This window comes from Larus michahellis, chromosome 6, assembly GCF_964199755.1.
Source record: "Larus michahellis chromosome 6, bLarMic1.1, whole genome shotgun sequence".
Taxonomy (NCBI): domain Eukaryota; kingdom Metazoa; phylum Chordata; class Aves; order Charadriiformes; family Laridae; genus Larus; species Larus michahellis.
This window is the reverse complement of record NC_133901.1, coordinates 50,030,409-50,054,742: the sequence shown is the minus strand read 5'-3', so window position 1 is coordinate 50,054,742 and position 24,334 is coordinate 50,030,409. Positions and strand designations below refer to the sequence as shown.

Below are 24,334 nucleotides of genomic sequence, written 5' to 3'. Positions count from 1 at the left end.
AGACATATTTTTTTTTTTGACAAGATCTTATGCTTGCTGCTATATAAGCAGATCTTTCACTTTAGGATCCCTTTCATTCCAAGAATCCATATCAGCGACAGAGATAGTGATCATGACTACGTCACCGCTGCCTCCCATTGTTGGTCCTGTGGCAAGTATGGGGAGACAGAAAAGAGAATTTTTGCTATGAGCCATGTGTTGTTTACCTGTACTGTGGGTGGCTGATGTCAGCCAGGAGCAGCTTTAAAAAACAAAAAAAAAAACCCCTAAAATACCACCAGCAAGAAAAGAAACACTCTAATCCTATGCTCTTAAGTTTTCACCTTTATAACTGTTTCAGCTTCAAAAGCAGACAGTGATCTTGCAGGTAGTTTGGTCCACCTCTTCTTGCTACTTTCTCACCCGAAATTACTCGGTACAATATCTTCTGGTCTCAGGGTGCATCAAGGGCTGGCTGCTCCAATAGGAGAGCAGGAGACCCCAGGGCACCTATGGGGCACAGTCCCACCATATCTGAACATGGTGGGCAGAGCTGTGTGCTGGTGGCAAGGTCCATTGACAGTCCCAAGCAAGGAGAGCAATGAAACAGGTCCAAGGACCACACAGGGGTCCAGTTAAGAGCGAAAGGAGACAAGGGACAAGACAAGACAGAAGACACACTATCCGCAACATAGGTTCACGGTCCATCCAGGAAGCAAGTACATCTACCACGCCACTCAGGACAGGACTGAAGGCCCAGGCCTGAGCTCGAGGGGAGTCCCTGGACACCTGGGGAAACAGTGCACAGGTACGGGTCCACAGTGAAGCTTCTCAGGGCATTGGTGCCCTCAGGGCTGATGCTCAGCCGGTTTCTGCAACCTCTGAGCGCAAGGAAGATCTGTGCACATACAAAGGAGCAGACAGATGACGTTTCAAAGATGTGGTATCAAGCATGGTTTATATTCACACATTCTACTGTTCCCACAGGAATTTACATAAAATTACAGATCTCCAAACGCATTTTTCTCTCATGGGAATATACACAAAAATTACAGATATTCGAGAGCAGTTTTCCTACTAATTATGTAAACATATTCCCGTCAAACAGTGGGGGGGGTTGGGGGATACTTTTTTCCCCACTTCAGCTGCACTGGAGTGCTCTCCTGTAATTGCTCTTTCATCCCATACTGGCCTCTTCATACCAGTGCAATTTCCACTCAACTATATCTTAAAAGGTCTGAAGCAGCGTTGTGCCTCCAGCAATCACCAACCCAAGTGTTCTAAAACATTCTTGACAATACAGGCAATAACAGGGCATGCCCTTCTTCAACGCTCTGCTATTGTCTCTCACAGCTTCTTCAAGCAAAGGCCAGGGAAGGGGAGTCTCACCTGCAGGAGAAGGCAGTCCTGGAAGTTAGAAGGAAGAAGAACAGTGAGGAGGTGTGACACAAGCAGGGAACAGCAAACCTAAACAGAAGATAAAATCTTCTGGACCAGTTCCTTCCACACAAGCGGTGCTGGGCTTGTCTACACCGATACTCTTCTTTAAAATTTCCTCTCTTCCACTGCTGCCAGTGCCCGCGGGGGCTGCAGCGTGAAGTGTTGCTCTGTACCAGTTTCCCAGGCGCAGCCATTACACCTCTACGCCGATTGGAACGGGAGATGCCCACTTCCCTCTTGCCTGGGATTTCCTTGCTTTAAAACACTTGACAAGCATGGTGCAAAATTTAAAACCATAAATACACGCTTCTCTGCACGTTGGAGGAAAAATCCGTGCCCAAGAGTTTCATTTCACACGTTCAATTAGGCCATGAAAAAAAGTATTATGGATGCGCAAAAATAACACCTTTCTGCGATTTGCTGGGTTTTGCCACATAAAACTGCCACAATTATTACATTTTTTATTAAAAATCATACTGCTAAATTTTCTTTTTTTGTCAAACAGCTTAAAAATGTAAAAGTACACAAAGTTGTTATCAATGTTCGCCAACGGTTACAAACACTGACCTCTACCTTAACTCAACATGGCTCTGACTTCAAAGCCTGCTTAAAAATATTTAAATACCAACATTATTAAGCATAGCAGGCATGCTGAATACTCAAATGGAGCCAGCATGCTTTAAGCGAAACCCAGTCTCTGCATTTCCTCCCCCTTATTTCCCAGGCTCAGCTTACCTGTCCTCCAGAGCAGGACTTTCCTGTCACGCTGCTTCTGACAAGAGAGGGGTGGCGTTTCCCTGCTCTCTCATCCTTGGGCTACTGCTTTTTATTTCCCAATCTCTTCCCTTCTTTAACTAACAGCAATGGAGGCTAAGCACACGGCGCCTTTGTTTCGAGTCACAGGCTTGCGCCCTCACCCCAGTCGTTCTGCAGGCACCTTCGCGACTGCTGATGGGGGGAACCGAAGGCTGGTCTGAAATGGAAGCGTGGCTCTCCTGCTGCACACCTGGGGGAGGTGAAGGGAGACCCCCGCTACCACTGACTGAGCTGGGGGAGCTCAGGGGGTTCACGCCTGACTGCACCTGCTCCTGCCATTTTAGAGATTTCTCAAGATAAGCAGCATACAAGGAATCTGCAAGCATTACCTACAGAAGGACAAAACAATACAGGGCTTTTTGCGATCGTTCACAAAATTAACCATGAACAGAGCTATTGTAAAAGGCTCTGTCTCATAAGATGACAGGCAAGTGGGGGAAAAGCCTGGACTGATAAAGCCCTTCAACGGAGAACTTCTGGGATCTTTTTCACTGTGTTCGTTAGTGATCATACATCTTGATTAACAGCGAAGCAAAAACACCACATCAAGCAAATTATCTGCCATCAGCAATGGTTATAAGGAAATGCTGAACCAATGTCAAAAAGAGTTTAACTGCTTAACTATCAAATGCTTAGCATAGAAAGTAAGGCAAAACTTTCAACATCGTTTCTCAATCATCACTCAAAGGCTGCCATTAGTAACATTTGGATCTCAAGAGCGTTCAGTAGTACGTATTGCTGGCATCTGCCGGCAAAAGAAATGTTTAGTAGCCTGAAAAATGTCCAAGGGGTAAAATTGCAACAGCTCATTTAAGGTGCAGCTATCAGGCTGCACAATCACGAACACAATCCCACAGGAACAATCTTCACAAGTCTTCACAGGAATGATTTTATTTTTATTTTTTATTTAAACTCCTGCCCTTTCTATTTCTTAGGGGTCCTGGGTGCAGTTATGATACACAGACTAGTACTGATCACTGTCTTTTATGTATCTTTTTCTTCCTGGTCCTTATTGCTGTGACCCAAACACTTTTCAGTCTCTCCTGAAAACCAGAGCATGGAGAGATAAGACTGCTCACTGAGACCCTTTATTACAGACTGCTGGACTCCCAGGCATAGTCTTTTAATCAAATTACTCTTAAGGCTTATGTCAAGTAGCAAATGCATCAAATTCTTGGCTCCAACAAAAACCAAACAACTCCCTCCAATCTAGAAGACATATACTTTACAGGGTAAAACTTTCACAATTGTCTTTTACCTAGAAGCCAGAGACCTTGCACTTCTAAGTAATAATTTGCTTTTCAAAGTAGTACCCTTGAACATGATTTTCTGTAAGTGGGGAAGAAAAAGGAGGAATCTGGATATAAAGAGTCTGTGAGCACATGGGGAAATCTGTCTTCTGTGCTTACAAGTTAACCAGCACTTGGCACTAGTATTGCATTTTTCCACCACAAGTTATCTTCCCTGCCTCCAAAGTAATATATTTTAGTCCTATCTGCAAAAGGTACATAAGGTAAATCGGAGTTTAGACTTCCTTAAGCTTATTCACCAGCAAAGGACTTCTATTTACAGTCACTTTCTCCTCTCCCCTCCCAAAGTAACTCTTAGCCTCTGAGTGAGGTCATTCTCCACTAGTTTGCAATTATCTGTGGTTACATTCTGGATGCTCACTGTGAAATCTCAGAGGAGCTGGGGGATAGACAGGGGGTAAAAGCTGCATGTAAGAGACCACTCCAGCACAAGTATCTCAGATCAATTACCAATATAGATCCATTGCATTAAAAGCCTCCTGTTTCTGAACCCTTCCTAAAAGCCCCCTTGAGCACACAGTCCTACTGTACGTAACGATGGGATAATAAATTAAAAATGGTAGGAGGGAAAAGAAGAAAGGAAGAATCCTAAACATAAGGAGTTTATCTAAGCAAAGGCAAACATGTTCGAAGAAACAATCACAAACACAGTAACAGCCACAGACTCAAGCTGGAATTCAGATACAGATTTCTGGTACCTGATCTACAAATCATTGAGAAGTGTTGGCTACTACAGTTAGTCTTAACATGCCAAAGCCTTCTACAGCAAAGCCTTCCATAGCATCACCGGAAAGCTTTGAGTACTAGCTCATCTTGCAGCTGGGAGACATATTTTCTTTTGAAACTTGGAAGACATATTTTGATGAGGAAGGATAAGGCAGGAAGGGACCCCAGGACTTGCATATAGGTTCAAGGGAGTTTTCTATCATTTCACTGCAGGGTACTCTTGAGAACTTTCTTAGATCAGCCCAGAGCTGAAATCGGTTTTCCCTTCTCTCTGACATGCTTCTATCCCCTCAACACGCTGTCAAAATTACTACTTTGGCAAGAAACTTTCAACGTATCACTATAGGGTTAATTTCCTTTTACCTTCTACTATCATACTTGAGTGCAGAGTGCTCTGCTTGGCTAAAAGCTCAAAGGGCATGAATAATGTAAGAGGACTCCACTGCAAGGACCATTAATGCCTCAGAAAGCCTTCACTGGATCTCTCACCAGTTCTCACTTGCTGCATCTTTCATTTCCTTTCAATGTTACACTACCAAAGCCAAATCAAACTCAAAGCTCTCGCATCTAGCACCTCCCCACCAGCAATGCAGCCAACACACTATAGGGACTTAGGAACCAAAGGGTGGCCAGGAGGAGAGCGGTCCCTGCAGCCTCCTGGCTATGCCAACTAGCTCCTCCACCTCCTCAGCTTCTATAATTTTTGCCTTCAGCACTGAAATATTACATCCTTGGTTTAAGTAAAATCACTCCAACTGCCTTTGAGTTTAATATAAAGACCTAATAAATGCAAGAAATAGTTTTCATATTTGGAAAAAGTAAAATATTTTGCTCATAAGACTCTCATCACAGAATCTTCATGGTTGGAAAGGACCCTTTTTGCTTTCAAGGATGGCTGAAATCCAACTGAACTATTCACCTTGCAACATAACATGGACATCCACCTTACTAGATGGCCCGTGTCATATTAAGCTTGGGGAAATTTGGCAATAAAACGAGTCGTGGTCACAAGAAAACCCAGTCAGGTGCATTCACAGAGGGAAATGGTGAGTCTGAATGTTTTCTGGTGAGCCACAAACTTGATACATCACACATCATTCCAAATCAAATCAGGAAAACACAACCAGAATTACAGGAAATACTGGGATCTTGGGCAAATTGCCTTCAGTGTCTGCTCTCAGTTATGCTACCTGTAAAATACTATTGATAAACGTAACCATTAAATAAATGCAAAACATGATTAGTCCGATTCTTAAACAGAAAAAATTAGGCAGGGACTTGTTTGGTGTCATGTGTCAGATATCTGCTTCACATTACATTGCAACTATAATACAACTGCCGAACGCTGGAGAGGCTGGAAAATAGGAGCTGGAAAAGCACATTACCGGCAAATAAATTTAATATAGAAAATCCTTAGATTTGCTTATGCACAATTATGATTTGTATCCGCTTTTCCTCCATACATAAACTGAAGGAACAAAATACATAAAAACAAATTGTGAGGACTTAAGGAGGAATGTCTTAACCCAGAGCTATGAACCAAGCACTGCATGCAGAAAAAAAGTCCTCTGCACCTCAGTTTTCAGTTAGTTTGGCCAAGCCCACGTGACAGGAGTGATGCTGCAAGTAGGCACCAAAGAATAATTGAAGGGAAAGATGTGAAATCACAAGTTTTTCCCGTGGTTATAAAACAGTATTAAAAGCAAATGAAATAGGAGAGGCTTGAAGAGCACTAAAGATTCTAAGACTGGCTGGAAAGAATTACTTAAAAGTAGTTTGAAGCTGTGGTTTGAAATATTTAATATCTATGGAGGCATCTGTTCCAAACTTCGGAGGGTTAACTCAAAACTTCTGCAAGCTATATAAACTGAGTTCTGTTTTAGAAACCAACAGACAACTGTTTTGTACTAAACACTAAAAACTGTAATACAAGACATCCGTTGGAGTTACAGAATGTCCTGTAGCTCTTTGAAATGTATAAATTTGCTTTGGTCATTATGGTCATACCTAGTATGTTTTCCCAATATCACATATGATTGTGTGAAGGGCTTTGAAATGAAAGATACCATGTAAGTGCAAAACATTTTTGCAATACACTAAACTTAATTTGGACATGCTATAGTAGGATGGCTCCTTTACTGAGACGTCTGCTAGGAAACTGATTTGGCCAAATCACAGTGAGTGATAATGAGTGCTGTTTAATCAAGACAGTATTAACATAAATTTTAACTTGTGTCAAGTAGCATAATGGTAAATTGCTGAATGTTAAATAGGCGTGGAATTTTACACTCTGGTCTTTCAATAAACAAGTTCTTGAGTAAACTAAAATGTACAGTTTCTTCAATGTGCAGTCAAAAAGAGCTAGATACAACCAGAAAGAGTTGAAGTCAAGCAACGCAATACTTGAAATCATAAACTTCTTTTTCAATTTTAAAAAGCTTCAGTACTTGAATGCTCTTCATCTTTGAGCTAAATACAAGATCTTTAACAAGAAAAGTCCATCCAGATATGCTTATAATTCAAAAGTAATATGAGGTATTTTAATTAATTTCTGGCTTTTGTACACATATGACATTTCTGACTTGGGTGCTTAATCCTGAACAGCTTTTTACATTTTGTATGGATAAGTGTCAGTGGATTTCTGGCCTTAGCCCTGTAAAAATGGCTATAAACAACATGTCTTTCCATGATAACTCCAAATTATGTGGTTTCATCCATCTGCCATTGATTTTGCCAGTCAACACACGCACTTACTATTTGTCACAGAGAAATGTACAACTTCTGGCACCCTGATTCAAAACTACTAGGAACTAAAATACTGATGGTGAAGAGCCACCACACTCTGACGTCAAGCAGAAGCCTTTACTGCAAAAGCGTAACACAGTGACAGATACTGCTTTAGATATTCGTTCTTAAAGGAAGGGAAATTCCCAAATCCAATATTAATAATATGATTGACCTGTCTGAATTTTAAATTAAATGGAATTTTAAATTATTCCATGACACACTCAGTTAGTGAGTGTGTTAAGAGCAGAACAGCACTTACTATAACATTCCCTAGAACGTGCAATTCCTAAGAAAGGGACTAGGAGTAAAGGAGACAAAAAAAAATCACAGGGAACAGCTCAGTACTACAAATTATATGCCCTGCAGGAAAACATGACAATTTAGCTCTTAGGACCAGGATACTGGGGAGGAGGCAAAATAAAGCAGTTGACAAAACAATGCAATTGCATTAGGCTTGCATTAGGCACCCACATAAGAAGAGACTGCTTTCTTAACTACAGATGAAAAAAGTCAACCCTAGCAAGATATCAATATCAAACCATATGCTTCTGTTCTCAACCACCTTTAAATGATAATAAGAAGGGACTGATTATGGAAATATTTCAAATATAGAAAGTTTCTTAGTCCTGCAGGCAGCAGATGTTGAGACTGGCATATGTACTTCAGTTTGAAGGGAACTGTCTTGCTACCTATAGGAGGTACCATGCACAAGAGGTGACTTAACATTTACTTCCTATTTCAGTGGAGTGGTTAAATGCAACACTTCCCCACAATGCTAGGATGAAGGCTGTGACAGAAGAATAGGTTTCTTAATGTGACATGCAAGCGAAAAGTCTTTATGAGCAGGTGGACAGAAGAACGTACACCTGGTTTCATTCTGTGCATGAACACACGCATGAAGTGGACACGGGTCCTGCATGATTACAAAAGAACATGCAAAGGGCTAAAATGATCGTTGCTACTGTTCCAGTCCCAGGCCTTTCATGTGCAGAGCTCAGAAAGAGCCATGACTTTCAACACAATCATTTTATTAACACTAAACCCCACAATTAAGCAGGACTCGTTCCTTCCACTGTCACTTCATAATCACACTGACTCTGACAAGAGTCACACTCTCCCCATCCTATTCCTTCCACTCTTGACCTGTGCAAGCTGAAATCTCAATAGGGGACAAGAAGGCCAAGCTTTTCCACAGGTCTAATTCTCAAAGCAACAGCCACCTTGAGAGCGGAAAAAAAAGAAAGTGTGCTGTTGCTGTGGAAACAGAGCACAAAAATACGCTATTAGATCAAGTAGCTCTCGGAGGACCAAGCACACTGCTGAACAGTTACTGGAACTTCACTGGCAAGCAGGAAGGGTTCGGACAGGGAACAGAGTCAGCCTAGATGTCTCCACCATCTCCCAGATTTCAGGGGACCCGGGACAGGTTTACAAAAGTGAGTCCCTCACTACACTTGGTGCAGAAAGGTATCTTTTACGTGAAAACAATTACTATTACATGAAGGCCTGGAATAGGGAAGAGGATAAATTGCACAGCTTGCTTAAATTCTTGATAGATGTATTAATACAGAATCCAGGACGTGGTATTTAACAGCAGACTGCAGAAATGCCTGGGCCTGCCCCAAGAGTTTACAGGCCAAATTCATAAGCAATGCTGGTGAATGGTAAAGAAGAAAACTAACCTACATCCTAGTAGAGTTCTTTTGTTCCTTGCTCCCTAAGAGGTGAAAAAAAATTAAATAGAATGTGATATTAACCTGATGATTAACACAAAAAATGTCCGAATTAAGACCACATGGGCAAACTCAGTATCAGACTACTCTAACTTCTGAGTGACTTGACTTTAAAATCATCCTTGTGCATAAATTTACAGTTTTGTTTCTCTCTCCATTCCCTTTGAGATCCTCTAACTGTGTAAGCTGTTTGTACCCTGAACTAGATAAACTGTATGAGACTAATACAAATCAGTCAGAGAGAACACTGGAGTCAAAAACAGCGTTAATGAGAACACCACGTACACAAAAGTCAGCTCCAGGTTTTCAGGAAGAAAGGAATTGCCAAGCGTCAACATTAGAACTCCTTGTAATACCAAAGATCAGGTGAAACCAGCAACCAGTAGCTATTTGATACTCTAAAACACTGATTTTGCTAGGACGTTTTAAACATCAGACAGAGATGGCAGGGGAATCCAACAGATTAGAAATTTGTTTAGTTTATCAGTGCTACAATGCTATCAGACATTAATTCCCCCAACTCTGAATCTTCTACCCTTCCTTCTCATCCCTGCAAAACATCTCATATTAAAAGAAACTAGACATGGGCAAGCTAGAAGAATGATTTATTTTACAAGGGTGTTGTGAAGCTTAATTCATGTTTGTAAAGCCCTTTGTATTGTGCCTTTCATCTACTGTGGGAACCTCACAGTATTATCAATAAGGTCTTTTCTACAGTAGAAAGGCTTTGCTAAAATGGCTATACTAGCAAATCTGCCTAGTCGAGATGTGGTTTACACAGGCAAAAACGTTATTTTGCCAGAACAGCTAACAGTAGTTCCCTGAAAAAACATGCTATACTGGCAGAAGCTCAATTTTGGTGGTATCTAACTGAATATAGCATAGAATATTGTACGTCAACTAAGAGTGATTTCTACAGAATCTTAACAAAACACACTTACACTGGCAAAACCTTGAAAGGTAGCTCTGACCAACTTATTTTAGAGACTGCAAATGAAGGATGTGTATCTACTACTTTCACACACCAAGCCTCTCCGTTCATTTATTCATGCGAATGAGCTAGAAGCAACAGAGCCCTCTGTAAAGAGATCCCTTTAGCAGCAAACGCATTTGACTTTAGTATTTTATACAAAATAATTGTTGGGTTATTTTTTTCCTTTAAGTAGCAAGAAGATAATAAAGACAGTTAAGATAAAGCCTTCGTCAGATATATTCTGCCAAATAGAAAAAAACAGAATACTAACAGCACTACATGGAATGCCTAGAAACTTATGCAACTGCAAAGAACACAGCCTGTGGTACAAGAAACTAGTTCATGTGACAGTCATTTTAAACTGTGCTGTTATTTTCTACTCAAGACCCCAGTTTTCCCACACAAGTTTAAAACAACATTAAATATCCAACTGTAATTTGTCTCCTAACAAAGGCGGAGAGGCGCCATCATGCCAGGTTCCCAAACGACTACTAGCCATTTTTTTCTAGTTGTGTTTAGCCTTATCCTGAGTTGCTTAGGGTGGCAGCCTGCAGCTACCAGCAGTAGTGCGTTTACATTTTGCCCTTCAACCTTTCCGCATCTTACTAGAAGCCTGTAGCAAATTTTATCACCTCAGGGCTTGCTTACACAGGGAAAGGAAACTCATCTGTCTCACATCTCCGGCAGGCTTTTCTCCAACAGATACCTGTATTTATTTTAGAAGAGTGTCTCTCCATAACCATCTGCAGGAGCACATGATTTTTTAATATCCACAGCACCAAAGCTGTGCAGTACAGAGTAACACTTTGGCAGAGCCATATTTCAAATCTGTGGTGGGTTATAAACTGGCTAAACATTTTCCCACAAACCGACTCAGATCAGGCATGCTTGAATCTGGAATGGAGCTCAAAATCAAAGGACAGGAATTGCCATAGTTAGGGGAAATAAGCTACTTAACAATATGGAAAATTTATTTTCCATATGAAAGATGGTTTCATTACCAAAATTTAAACAGGTGTATTCAATTGCTTTCGACTGAAAAATAAAGTTAAATCCACTTTAAAGGAAAACTAAACATGAAACTCAATCTTCTCTGCCATTGAGACAAATTAGAAAAAACCTAGCTACCGTAAATTAATCATTAACCTATAATTTACCGACATAGCACTATAGAACACACAGACTGCATACCAGGACTACTTGATGTACTGTTTTGTAGCACTTAAGAATTATTTATGCGACCTCTGAAATGATAAGCATAATAATAGGCAGTAATTTATAATTGCTACGTGTTCTCTCAGTCACTGATGTACCTGTCTATATAGCATGAAGAACAGCAGTAACCTAAAAACCAGACTTGACAGTTCTGGACTAGGTTTAAAAAGAACAAGGTTCAAATGAGAGCCAAAACACAAGAAATCTTTTTGCCTACTGGCTAAGCTATAGACCAAAGCTATAGCACCAAAAGGCCGGGCTTTCTTGCTTCCAGTTAAGAAGCACTTTCTTGACATGAGAGTGTTAAAAAATGCTGGATCATGTTTCCTTTTTCCACTAGCATGTATTTTGCATGTAAGCAGCTGTTCCTAATCAATAAGAGTTAGATATTAACACTTCATACAACATGAAAATTTATGTCATGGCCTTCTTTCAAAAACTATAAAGACATTTTTCCCACTAGCTCTGTGCCATAGGCCAGACAGCACTCAATTTGCTGAATCCACAGCATAGCAATCATGAACCCCTCCATCCTCCATTGGTATCACCAGAAGGTTTGCATGAAGATCAAGGACAGAATATGGTTGTTAGACAGTACCTACATTTCTAGCTGGAAAAGTTCATTCTTGCCTTTGGGATACTCAGCAGCAAAATTTAAGGTTAACCATCTTTAAAGGCAAGGCTATCTTGCCCCATTGTTTCTTCCCATTCCATTCACTTCTCTTTTTTAGCTCCTTGACGTCCCTTCTTAACTGTCATCTGTCTTTAGCCTCTGATCACACTGACTGATCCCTCGGTTTCTTCCCAGGAAGAGAGCTCACAGGCAATTTGCAGCGTTCGGTGCATAATCTTTTTGTGTGCCCTGGGTCCTGCCAACACAAAACTGCTCCCTTGCTGAGCACGTCCTGGCAGTGAAGTTTAGCTAAAGCATTTGGAGCAAACGTCTAGGAGAAAAATATGTGGAGGCTGAGGCCAGGCTTCCCAGTGGAAGGTCACTTACTCTGAAACATCCTTCCATCACTGACAAAGATATCCCACATTTATCATTCTAAAGTTCAAGTACATTTCAAGGCCAACTTTGTTTCTGTTAAGCAAAGATGGAAGAAAAGGCATACACTCAAGCTGAGGCTTTTTTCCTCTTAGTTTTCTGGAATTTATAACTGTTCCAAACTTTCTGCAGGGGTAGGAATAAAATGTTAAGCGTAGAAACAACCATTACTCAGCAGGATCAGCTGCTACACTGAAGCACAAAGGCGCAACCACAAAAAAAAAATGCACAGTTAAATGACGAGGAGCTCACTTCTACTCAGAGACAGCTGAAGCACCCTGAACAGTATGGGAAGAATAAGGCTACATGTTTTCAGCAAACTCACACAAATAAGCCCAAGCTGTTGCTTTTGACCTTTGATGCCCTTCATGATTTGTATCCTGAACCAATCAGATCAGGAAAAAGTCTAGGACAGGTTAAAGATTTAGCCAGAAAAGAGCATTTACATCTCAATGACGAACTTCCTAGTTCTAACAGAATGGAGGTTCACTGACTTTCAGAGCATGCTAGGGCTTATGTACTCAAAATTTCTGGGGATGATGGGAGGAAGGAGAAATACTGAGGAACAAAATATTTAGGTTTTTGATGTGTAGGTTTTGGAGCTCTCAAATCATCTGTACAGATAAAGTTTAGAATTAGACCTAACTACACCTAAAGACATGTATTGTAAAGGAGCAACACAATTTGAAGAACTGAAGCTGTAATAATTTTGCACAAAGGGCTGCAGTACAATCAAAATCCAGAATTTCTTGCATATTACGTATCATTTAAAAAGTGAACCCTAAGTACACAAAAATTTTTGCAGTAAAAAAGGCAAACAGAAAAAGCAGAACTCGGGGAAATCAATCATCCTGTCTATGAATCCATTTGTGCACACTATTTCTTTGAACGTAAAACACAGGCTTCAAATACAGCTGCACCTATTTCAAAATTCGCATCTTCATCACCTAACTATAAAAGCAGCATAACAGTCTCTGCTTACACACAAGGTATCTGTGACAAACCATCAGTCCTAATTGAGGAAAATACATTATAGACACAATGTTTGGATAATTAACTGCCTTTTGGCCTCCAAGAAACAGCACTGAAATTCCAAATTGTCCTCATTTTAACATATGTCTGTATTTTAACATAATGAACGTACTTGGATGCAGTTTTATCACTTCCTTCACAAAGGAAAAGAGCAGTCACTTTTCAGCTCAATATGGGTCTGAAAAATGTTACCTTAAGACTGAACACGCAAGACACTTTAAATGCAGGTGTTTCCTCCACCAAAATGTTAACACTTTTAACACTGCTTTTCTGCAAACATTTTATTTATAAACAATTCTTTTTCTTGACAGAGCTGTAAAGCAAACAGCTGAAGATCAAAATTGCACGATGCGTGTTGAATTTCTCCCCACTTTCCAGAGGATGTGTCAGAGCTGGTGTCTTGCACAGAAGTACAGAAGAGTACCTCTAAACCAGCAGACAGATCCACTATACGAAAATCTGTAATGTGATCTTATAATAGCTGATCCTAAATTTGAAAAGGTGAAGGAGAACAATCAATGCTGGATAAGTTTCATATAATCATCTGAATGGCTCTATTGTCTCTTTCGTCATGCTAAAGTTTGCTTTGTTGTTGTTTTCATCTTTCCTTTTAAAATAGCCTCCTGCAGCTCTAAGCTAAGGATCTTCCTGGAGCTTCTATGCGACAGCTGCAGTATCTTAGCCATCTGTTTAATTTATATTTGCTAATGCAGCTCCTGCTGTTTTCAACTGACAGCTTTTTTCTCTCTTATTACCCCCACACGGGAAATCATTGCACTTGCCAAAGTTTCTCTGTAGTCTCAGATGTCAAATCAAGTCTGGTGACAAAAGGTGATGAATGAGGCTCCTATGCACCTCCCTTTTGTTTTGTTAAAATTATGAAAATCTGTAAGGGGTTTTTATGTTATTTCTTTAAAGAACAATTATAAACAAAAAGAAAGGAAGGAGTACAGAAACAAAGAGGGAGATAATAAAGGGAAATCATACCCCGTCCCTCTCAACATGGCACTTCTGTGGGAAGGTTGAGGCTGGAGGATCTCCAAGATACTCTCAAAAAGCAGAATATCCATTCCATATCCCTTCACTAACGCCATGATTCAACCTCTTCAGTCATCTATGCCCACCTACCAAGCTCAGGGTTTGGCTGACTACTGGCTTTCCCTTGCAACCAACATGCCTCCTAACTTTTCTGGAGTGCTCTGGATCGCAGAAGTATTCACAATTCAATGGGAAGTGATGGAGCCGCAAGGTCCATGTGTCAAAATGCCAGTAGTTAGTGCCATCCTGTAAAGCCTCCTGCAAGAAGGTGCAGGCCCTGCAATCTGTGCTATTAAGAGACATGATAAAAACACAAACTGGTTCCTGAAACAGCAGTCAGCCTTATACAGCAAGCACAGATGTCACTGTCCCTGTAACTCCCCTTACAGCATGATAACAAGAAGATTTAAAGAGTCTATCCCTGCTGAAAGGCAACATCAGCTTTAACACAAAACTTCGAAACTTAACTTAAATACCCCTGTCCTTCTTAAAACCGTATCAACTGAATCACAGTGAGATCTGCAATATCTGTCCCAGGCGATGCAACACTCCTATGTTATAAGGACCACATTTCAGTGACTAGCCCCAGCCCAGAAACAGGTAGACACATCAAACACAAAGAGCTGCACACAAACCAAACCCAGAAGCATGATCACCCTTCCATTCTAAATACCCCCTTTCAAAACAACTTTATCAACTGGAGAGGCACACAGAAACATGAAATAGGCACTTCCCAAAGGGCTAGAAGATGCGTGCTTTCTGGTGCCAGAGAGAGCCCAGCACAGCAGCTGATAAGCAGCTAGCAGGGATGCACGTTTGAGGGAATACTTGGGAGACAAGTCATAATCTCTTATTACCACAGTTCCCAAAAGATGATGATGAGAAATTAACTCTATTGTTCTGACACTCTAGAGTTGGCTCCAGCTCCTAAACATCAAAGCAACCCATAGGATGGAACTTGTGACAACTCCCTATCTTGTGCACAATCATCCCACCAAGCTCTGGAGGATAAAGTCACTTGAAGCAAAACGAACATTTTTGCTTTTGAAAGTACAGCAAACTAGTGCCAAAAATAACTACTTGTGCACTCTGGAGAAGGTTACTGCGTCATCTTCATATCCCCGCTCCTTGAATAATTGAGGTACAAAAAGTTGATCTTTGAAGAGCATATTGGACAAAACAAAAAAGCTAAAAAGAATAACCTAGAATACCCTTAGATCTAATACACTAATAGCTACACCATACATGAGGACATTACATCCTGTCCTAGCCAGGAGATTTTGTCCAAGAGCCAGACAAGTCACCTCTTAATTTTCACTCTCCATCTCGGTCTTTCTGTCCACAAATATATGTTCATGTTGACGTACTTAACTATAGTACTATTATACGGTGCTATAGGCTAAAAACCCAACACAGATTCTAACACTTTTATAGCTCAGTGCTAATACCAAGGGGGCGGGGGAAATCACCTCAAGGAGTACACAGGCCTGAAAACCTCAAGAGTTACTACTCAGCTTCAGTTGATTACTTGTACTTTATGGCATTTCATAAGTAACACAATCAAGAAAGCATAAAGTATTAAAATATAATAATGTAGATATAGATTAATGTCCCAAGTCACCACAGATTTGTTTCTTATGACTTTCATCAACATATTGAAACAAAGGCCCACAAAACATGACTCCCAGTGTTTCTGTCTACCATGCTACCCAGGCCAAAATTATCCTTTATATCAATTCTTCCTTACCTCAAGAAGCGTTTGTGCAGCCTGAGAAAGAGCTGTGTTGTACCAGATGCAGACTGAGTGAAAACACCATGAACCTGGGGAGAGAAAAGTTTTGTATAAATACATGTACCTGACAGTGTAAGGCAGTAATGCTTTCCAAACTGCAAACGTTCTCCAGCCAGGGTGTCTGATTCACTTCAGTACCTGAACCACTGCAAGTTTTCAGCTCAGGAAATTAAAGTAGTGGTGATTTTAGTGATTCCTTCAGCCAGGAACGGGAATAACTGAACTGATTAGAAGTTACCCAAAGTTGCAAATAGAATAAAAAGATTAAAGAAGAACTGCCAAGTTAGGCATACTGGTCTTATCTTTTTCAGCCAGATTTTTTTGTTTTCCTCCATCCTCCTGGGTAAATAAGAATTATCGAGTGTTGCTTTGACTAGCCTCTGGTCAAAAGCTTCTGAAGGAAAGAGGAGGCTCAGCCATGTGCTGTTGCTCAGTCAGTTACGCATTATTGTACCTGTTCAGCAGAAAGGCTAAACCAAGGACCAGGAAGTCCACAGGATTCCAACTGAAAGGAGCAAACCAGTGCACAGCAAGGTGCTCTTTGAGGTGAGCAAAGATGCCTTGCACAACACGACAGGACATTACTGAAGACACGGCATAACTAATGTTGCAAAACCAGATGCAGGAAACAAACACTTCAGTGTAAGATGGCAACAGATTTTACAACTAACAAACCGGGTTAATTTCTTCTCTGTAGACTACCACAGCCCAAGGACAGAAGAACACTTTTCTACCCCTTAGGGGCAAATGCCAAGTAAGTGTCAGCATTCTTTCCTGTGTGAGGTTACATTATGGTAAGTAGTGTCTCCACACACACCTTCTTTTTGGACACCTTTTCACAATTTGACAACTTAATATGTAAGGGGGAAAAACTTGACACTTTTTACCATAAGAAAATTTGCTTGCTTTTTTTTTTTTTTAATAAAATACCTCTACTATACAACTTCTTAGCATGTGCAAACCACACAGGCCAACAGGCTTTCCTGGAACCGGAAAATAAAAAAGCACCTTTGCTGTTCATACTACAGAGATAAAAGATACCTCAATCTGAGTACGTTTGTTTTAGGAAGAAAGCCATTATTCAAGGGTAGATGGATTTAGCAGCAGAGTCAGGTACAGGATTATCTGCCCTCTCAATCTTTTCCATAAATGTTCTGAACATTGAGCATCCCAGGAGAAAACATCTGAACTAAACACTTTATTCTTAGCTTGATCAGACAGCACTTGATATAGCCTTCAACCAAGCATCAACAAATGAAGTCAGCTTTCCATTGCCCAGGATAAGGGGGGATGGGAATAGCCAGACAAGGGGAAAATGCCGAGCACAGAAACCCTGCTGCACAGAGGCAAAAGCCCAGCATGTCTGCATGGTGCTTTGCAGTGCTCCATGTTCTGGGAATACTCTTAGCTGGAGTACAGAGGCAGCCCCATAAGAAACTCCATCTGACAAATCTCTCAAAGCAGAAGGGATCACAGTAGGTGTAATACGTTACTCTTTCACCAGTTACCCCTCCTGAACTGCTGCTATCATCAGCCCCATGGCTCTAAGTCTTGCAGAGCTAGAGCTTCAGCCCAAATCTGCAAGTTGTGGATCCCAGCTGGTTCCTGAATGCTCCTCCAGCTCCTCCAAAGCTGGCTTCCCAGCGCCCCAACTTCCAGGAGTACAAAGCAGAGACATCAGCAATGGCTCTGAACAAAGCTGGCAAAGGCTCAGCAGGTGAATTAGCTTGGGGTCTGAACTATGCAAAAACCTATGTACTACTTTCAGGTCTGAGTCTTGGATTTCTGTATGGATAACTTGTTACCTGAATAATCTACTCATAGAAAAGAAAACATTAGCTGTAAAAATTAAACAGAAGAAAGGCCAATTTTAGTGCCTACACTGTAATTCAGAGGTCAAAAATTAACCTATCCTACTTACAAATGCTATTTGCAACATCCCCCACACAGGGTTTGAAATCCTGTCCTCTGAAGTTTTGCCTGTGTGTATTCCTCTTCACTTCACAGCATCCTCATGCATTCCCCAAGAGCCACTTCTGCAAAAAGTATAAAGACGATACTCTCCAGGAAATCAGACTTGACTCTCTAGGCTGTCCAACATACGCAAGTAATATACTTAGTTAGACAAGACTGTCCATACGAACACAGCACTTCAAAACCAAACCGTTACTGACCGCAATACTCACCACCCTCAAACTTAACTCTGAGCTCCAACAAATAGGCCATAGCCTGCCCCAAAAAGGCTAATGCTAGTTTACTTTAAGCACAGAGGCAACAGCTTTCAACAAATTTCAAAGAATTTAAAAGTTTTACCTTCCAGAAAACCAAGGTTTGTTGTTCATCTGCACTTTAGGTGCCTAGATTTAAAATGAAAAGGCAAGTACAGCTGCTCACAGCTGATAAGGCCTCCTGCTACTGGCATCTATTTATATCCATGATCCAGAGTAACAAACCCACGTACTTTAAACAACTGAAGCAACTGATAGATAAAATATGGAAATGGGAAGATGGAACTAGAAGGCATCTCCTATGCTATATAAATCCCTTCCACATAAATCAAGAAAAAGCACATTCGGGTGAAGGTAATAAAAGATCCATACTGTCTCTGATGATCAACTGCCAAAGCAGAGAATCTCAAAAACAATTTCCAAGTCAGTACATGATGGCGACTCCTGACAGCATCTTGTTGGCTCCCATCTGAACACTGGGGCCAGCAACCTCTGCCAAGCCAGTTATGTCTTTTGACTGGCGTCACCAACGCGCTGTGTTGTGTACAGGCAACTTCTGCCACTCAGGAGCGGAGGCATCGCAGAATGACGTATGGGAGCGTGGATTTAGTGTTTGGTTTAACCTCATGCAACGCCTGATTTGTGGGTTTACAAGGCATAGATGGAAAGACAAGCTGAAGTCTCAGGAAATAAAGAAGTAGTCGGTCCTATGGGTCCTAGGCCTAAGAGAGAGAGCAAATATGAAAGAAGACAACGGAGGAGGATGGAACACAAGTATGCTTCCACCTATGGCCATGATAGCTTGGCCCAGAGCTGGTATTACTCCTACAGACAATGCTAAGTCCAACTGAGTCTGAAAACCCCTGCATAAGAGGACATCACAACTCATACATACACACTTATTATGCTGCATTGAGATATTGCTTATAGGAGAAGAAACTGCAGTTTGTCCTGTACTCATCTGCAACATATTGCTCAGTGGGTTATCCAAAGACATATTACAGAGGAGGGTTAAGAGCTTCAGGGTACAGTTCCACAAGGAGCATAAACCAATATGTCAGCGGCTACCAGCAAAAAAACCGGACCCACATCCCTCGCTATTCACAGCACACTGATCCAAATAACTAATCCACCAAAAAATTATTATCAGTGGGTCAGATTTATGAGCTGATCGAATGCACCCTGCAGCTGCTTGATTGCAGGAACTGAAGCAAGACAGAAATGCCACGACTGTGGCAGATGAGATCAACACTGACCTTTCCGGGAGAAGCACGGTCTGAGATCACCTTTCACAGAACAGTTATCTGTATTGTACAGGCTAGAGGGGAAGGCAGGGGATATAGAGGCTGGCTCGAGAATGGCCTGGTCCATTAGACCACGTTTTTGTGTGTGTGTGTGTGAAGTTCTAAATCTCAATAATCACTATGCAACTGAGACACTGGTTATTTCCATCTAGGCTTTTAAACTGTAAAATGTTAACAAACTTTGCATATATTCTAGGATTCAAAACCCCACACAAGAGTGAAATGCAAGCAGCATTTTCAAAAGCTCTCCCTAGTGTGCCCTCCTGTTTATTCTACGGTGTCTCTCTGCTGCAAAAAATTTTAACTTTTATTTAAAACAGAAGCAAATGCCACTCTCAAATATCCCTTCCCCTGCTTCTCTTTTTCCTCTACTGATAGAATAAAAATCCAGTATCACAGCTGGGGAAGAGCAATACAGAGCCAACAAAAGATAATCAGACCGGGTTGGGAGGGATGTATTGGTATAGAGCGCTACAGCTCTGGAACAGGACAAAAGGAGAGGATTTCACAGGGACAAATCTGAAATAGCCAGCAGCTGGCCTTGAGGCATACACCACACAAATCCATCCAACTACAAGGGACATCCCTCATGTTGCACCCAACTTTGACTCCGTCCCACACTAGTTCATTATTCCTAGTCTTTATAGTAAAATTGACATCAAACACCTATTCAGAAATTGAAGGTTAGAGGGAACAGTATTTAAATTAGAGATTAATCCCACTTTTTCTCATGCCTCCTGCACTATATGTTATTTCACAATATTTCCATTTTGATTCCATGTTCCAAATTCGGGTTATGGCAAAACAACAGGAACTTCAGTTGCTATGCCTAATGTAAAATAAAATAAATAAAAAGTCTCAGCTCTGAGAATCCAACGCTCTACATCTATAGATAACGCAAGCACCTACTATGTGCATGATGTTTAGGCACAAAAAATCAGACAGACAATCAGTCTCACAGGCTGACCAAGGTAATTTTAAGTATACAGCATGCCAGACGCAACAGAGTGACTTGGACAGGGATTACAGGCAAAAGCTAACGCACGGTACCTGAAATTGTCACATTTTTTCCAGTCAAATCCTCACAAGTATTTGGCAATTATTCAAATCTCCCCATCCCCCATGAGCAGTAATACTGCACATCTGAGTCTTCTAACTAGCAGCCACGCGGTTTATGGAGCAGCCGCTCTGCCAGGTGAGGGAAAATGATTGCCTGTTGTGCTGACCTAGCACAGAAACATATTTTGTCTTAGCTGGAAATTGTTCTTACACAACCAGTGCTTTCAATACACTGGAAAATAGCTTAGATACCTGATATCATAGATTTTAATATACTGACTGTGGATATGGCCATCAAAATCCCCACTGCCTCTCATTCCTCACACACTTAATACGTTGATTTAATTATACGCCTGTAATTCAGTTTACATTTTACAGGAGGCAAAAGGTAAGAGAGATTCCAGTAAATGACACTTGAGATAAGAGAATGAGCAACTGGAGAGCATGATGCTCATTCTTTGCATATAGACCAGCCTATAATAAAGGGCTTAAAAATTCACTTGACCAGAGCAGGTAGGAAGCCTTGGCAAAAGCTAAACTAAAATTAATTTTCCAAAGTACAAATCAGTGAAGAGCTGTCTTCGTAAATCCATAGACAGACAGCCTCAGTCTGCTGCTGTGCTCGAGGCTTTTTCCCCAGCTGCAGTGAACAAACCTTTGCCGGTCCTCACTGACTGGGGCACCAGGCAGCAGGGACAGGAGCAGAGATGAAGCAAACCAGTTCCATCAGTTCCATCCTGCACCACCTGGGAAAGCTCTGAATGGAAACCCAGGCACTGATCGCAGAGGAAAAGGTGAAGTAAAACATCTAGCAAACAGAAGGAGGTTTAGAGATGGATCTTCCTCCAGCTGCCTGGAAGTAAAAAGCAGCCAGGAGGCTTTAGGGCCAGATAAGAAAATGACAAGCTCTGGCTACAGTTCAAATGTGAAAGGAGGAGGGTAAAATGATGGTAGCAGAAGAAAAGCAGAGCAGGGAAAGACTACAGGGAGGAACCAGCACATTTATGGAAGAGGTAAGCTGTAAAAAGAAAGGGCCAGACAGACAGAAGTCCCATGTAACACAGAAAATACGGAAAACAATTTAGATACCCTAATAGACACACTAAGGGACAACTTGAATGAAATAGGAATAAAAGACAAAACCGAGGGATTACAAATCATAATCAAATGAAGAAAAGTCAAATTATCCAGCATATTTTCTAGTCTTAGTGCAACAATTAATTAGATCAATATTCTTCTGCAGAATTAGTAACTTCTCTATGTGATCAAGCACTCTTTGTCAAAGACAGACAAGACAGACAACAAGAAAGTTAGAATAATACATTTGACAGATCTATTTTACTTCCCTTCAAACCAGCTGTAGCATTAATTAAGATGTCATTTAAATATATTAAACAAGAAAGTTAGCTAGCAATGTGTTCCATGGGCTTAATCAGCAATACAGAATTACTCCATTCCTGTATGCCACAGCAGGCACATTAGTTAAGGTGCTCTTCAGCCCCCCTAGTTGCTGGATACAGTATCATTATCTGCTGATGTTCCTCATGCTGTCAATTTTTGTCCAAAAATACCATTTACGCATAACATTACTTCCTAGGCTCAAAGATACCAGGCAGAGGGGCACAACAGACTGCCCGCATCCAAGGTCTCCTATGCTATTTGACAGACGCCTCAGGATCGGTGATGCTTTATCGCCACAGAGGCTGTGGAAGCCTGAACAAATTCACTGATGGGAAATCACTGAGTGTGATGGCAGGGGACAATGCTGCCACTCTGGAATTCCTTCATTTTGCTCCATTTTTAAACCCAACTTATTTTTGAGGCTTAGGGAAGATGTTTCAGAAAGACCACAGATTCAGAAAGCTTGTATTTGAATAAATAGTTGAAGTTGACATTAAATCACATAACATTTGGGTGTTTGCATTTTGCTTTTAGTGTTTGTACTTCGTACAAGATAAAGAACAGGTCTCAGGTGTGGCAGGCTACTGGAGAATTCAGAAAGAGTGAACTCAAGAAACAAAGAAAGAACGAATATGAGAACTAGACTCTACAATCAAAACCTAAGGGAAAGGGCAAAATCTTCAGGATTTCCATAGCTGGGGAATTCACGGCATTTTGCCTTTCTAGAAAAATAAAAACAGTAGTATACTAATAAACCATGTCAGCAGCAGTCAACCTTCAGAATAGCAGAAAAAACACTGTAAGAGAACAGTATGTACCAGGAAGGATCACTGGATTATAGAAGCCACCACCGAAGCACCAATTTCTGAAGCCAGGAGGTATTTCTAGGCATAATAAGGAAAAAAAAGTCAGCTTTCGTGGTTGATAGTACTGAACACAGTATATTCATTAAAATCTTGGAACTCATTAAACATCTGAGTGACACTTTATAGAGGAGCAGTTACAAAATTGGTATTTTGCAACTCTGAATCTAAAATGAGTGGGACATTAAAAAATTTTCCAAGAATAATTTAACCAAAGACCAGATGGAATGAAACAGAGAAGCTATCAGAGTTGTCCAAATAATAGAATTTATTGTTGTTGTTGTTAAGTTCAGTCCAGTTCTCATTAGGGAAAAACATAAAAACAAAAAAACCCCAACAACCCAAATCAAGTAAAGGTCAATCTTGGTGGGGGAAAGAGAAGGAGGAATCTCAGACAGCAAAGTGAATCTAAATATATCCATGTTGAAAACGAAGATCTTTTTTCAGAAGTTGAAACATGTCAGAAATACCCAGAAAACCTTTTGACAACCACTAAGTTATTAGCATAACAATCCTCACAAACAGAGTGGGAGAGAAAGATTGGAGATTTCATCTCATACAAACTCACAAGCAGGTAGGAGTATAGTTTTTTCATAGAGAAGGCAGTATCTAAATGAGAAAACCCCAGCAGGTTAACAGAATAAACGGAAATACACATGCAAGCCTTGATGCTGGTGCTGTTTCAGCTTACTCAAAATCACCATGTTAAAACAGATGCTTACCCTTTCCCCTATCCCTTACGAATGTAACATGAAGCTCAGTGCCTATGAAGAAGTTAATCCCAAACTACAGTATCATTCTGTGTCCCAATGGACTTCCCCCCTTTTTTCCTCCTCATATCACTTTCTCTCAACTCCATCTGACATGGGTGATGCATTTATGGTATAGAGAAGCTGCTTCAGTGGTGTGTTTTTGAAAATCTAAGTTTTTTGCAGTACTCCAGCCAACCAGATTCAAACCAGGAAATCAACGTCCTGCACATTATCTCGTATGATTAAAAGTCACAGGTAATCAGGTCGCTATGCATGCATCCCTCTAAGGAGAGAGGCAAAAATACTACTAAAATCTTTACAATAAACTAATTAAAGAATGGGATGGTATATTCATACATATTTCATATACATATATCTATTTTTATTTTGTATGTATTGACACGCACACATGCCTCTCTGACGCAGGAATTAAAAATTCCCTTTTAACATACCAGTGGCTGAAGAGCTAACATATTAGTATTTTGGAAGTGGCTTGCAGAACAGGAAAAGCAACAACACAGTAGGAAAATTCCATCAGGGAGACAACAATCCAACAACAAACAGGACATAAAGCATCAAACGGAAAGTGAACTCTTGAAGAGTAAGACAGATGCAAAAGCTGTTGGTGGTAGTGTGGAAAGATGTATTTGTTTAGCAAGCTTAGGAACATACAGGAGGTGTGGAAGTATTTATCAGTGCAATGCTCCGAAAAGACATACTGAAAGGAAGAGCTCCCAATCGGTTATCAAGCACAGCTCTTCAAAAGCATCCAGAACAAATTTCCAGATATGACCTTAAACAAATCGAAATGCCAGGTGCTAAAGTATACCACCAGCAT

The 24,334-nt window shown here is 40.8% G+C and overlaps 1 protein-coding gene across 5 annotated transcripts in view; it reads right to left on the bottom strand.

Annotated features, from left to right (window-relative positions):
* NDST2 (N-deacetylase and N-sulfotransferase 2) overlaps nucleotides 1-24,334 on the bottom strand; it is a 138,672-nt gene that overhangs the window by 69,355 nt on the left and 44,983 nt on the right. For 4 of the 5 annotated variants that reach the window (XM_074592983.1, XM_074592981.1, XM_074592987.1 and 1 more), the window contains one exon: nucleotides 15,845-15,918. The exons of the other annotated variant lie outside the window; for it this stretch is intronic. The gene's annotated coding sequence lies outside the window, so the exon portion shown is untranslated. The remainder of the gene's footprint in view (nucleotides 1-15,844; nucleotides 15,919-24,334) is intronic. 5 annotated transcript variants of the gene reach the window in all.